Source organism: Chenopodium album, chromosome 17, assembly GCF_948465745.1.
Source record: "Chenopodium album chromosome 17, dcCheAlbu1.1, whole genome shotgun sequence".
Taxonomy (NCBI): Eukaryota; Viridiplantae; Streptophyta; class Magnoliopsida; order Caryophyllales; family Amaranthaceae; genus Chenopodium; species Chenopodium album.
This window is the reverse complement of record NC_137850.1, coordinates 46,000,315-46,001,819: the sequence shown is the minus strand read 5'-3', so window position 1 is coordinate 46,001,819 and position 1,505 is coordinate 46,000,315. Positions and strand designations below refer to the sequence as shown.

Here is a 1,505-nt window from a genome sequence, read left to right as displayed (position 1 = left end):
AATGGCGGGACAAGAAGATGATGTGTTGTTTCATGAGTTCGGAAATCCGGAGGATTATGAGCTCACGGGAGGGATTTTGCTACCCGTCACGGAAACCAACTTCACAATTCATCCCCAATATACTAGAATGGTCCAATCGGAACAATTTTCGGGTTCTCCAAGTGAAGACCCCATAGAGCACCTTGATAGATTCCTTGAGCTATGTGCCATGATACAAACCAATCAAGTTTCTCAAGAGTACATCCGAATGCATCTATTTCGACAATCTCTTTCGGGTAGAGCAAAGAAGTGGTTGAAGCAAGTGAAGCCTAACTCTCTCACGACATGGAGGGAGGTAGTCAAGGCATTCTTGAAGAGGTTCATTTCCGAGGAAAAGACCGCCGAAAGGAGAAGGAAGATTGCATCATTTGAACAAGAAACGGATGAGAGTCTTAGTGAAGCTTGGGAGAGGTTCAAAGAGTTGGTACAAGCGTGTCCTCATCACGAATACAATCAAAGTTTGCTCATGAGGTTTTTCTATGATGGATTGGAGCCTATGTCTAGAGCTAACTTGGATGCGGGGGCGGGTGGACAATTGATCAAGATCCCCCAAAATCAAGTGGAAGCAACAATCGAGGAGGTAGCAAAGAATTACTCTTGGGGTGGTAGAAGAAGGAATGCACCAAAGAAAGGTGGAATTTATGAATTGGAGAAGGTTGATCAATTACAACATCAAATTGAGCAACTCACAAAAGGGCTTTCCAAGTTGAACACGAGTGTAAATGCAAGTTCAAGTGGTGAAGCGAGCTCTTCTCAAGTTAATTCTTTCTCTTGTCAAAATTGTGGAGGAACGAACCATGATACATCCTATTGTGGAGGTTTGAGCCCCGAGCATGTAGCGGCATACAACACAAGGCAAGATGGTTTTAGAGGAGGCGGCGGTGGAGTAGCTTGGAGACAACCACCACCCGAGTTTACATCTCAACCTCAACAATGGAGCCAACAAGCTCAACCTTCTTACAATTCCAACCCCCAATACCAAAATCCACCTCCATCTCAAAACCAAAACCCAAGAGGGAGCTACCCAAGGAACAACCAATACAACAACCAACACCAATACAACAATCAAGCCCAAGTGCCTCAAAGAAATCAAGAACAAGCACCTCAAGCGGAGCCAACACCAACTCAACTCCTTCAAGCCATGCATTCACAAATGCAAACCTTTGGGCAACAAATGCAAGAAATAAGAGCTCACAACAAGATGGTTGATTCACAACTAGCTCAATTGGCCGAGAGAACTCCTTTCAATTCACCATCTACTCTACCCGGACAACCACAACCTAACCCTTCTCATAACCAAAAACCCGATACATGCAAGGCAATCACATTGAGGTCGGGAACTTCCTATGACGGTCCAAATGAGGGGGATAGTGAGGAAAAGAAGGGAGGAGAAGAGAGTGTGAATGAAGACAAGAGAGGTGAGAAGGAAAAGGTTGATGAGGTAGAAGGAAGTTCGGAGAAGAAGA

General features: G+C 44.8%; 1 non-coding gene across 1 annotated transcript; it reads right to left on the bottom strand.

Moving 5' to 3' along the window:
• Nucleotides 1-383: 383 nt before the first annotated feature.
• LOC145590306 (small nucleolar RNA R71) lies at nucleotides 384-488 on the bottom strand. Its single transcript, XR_014101938.1, has one exon. It is a non-coding gene; the product is annotated as a small nucleolar RNA R71 (small nucleolar RNA).
• Between the last annotated feature and the right edge of the window lie 1,017 nt (nucleotides 489-1,505).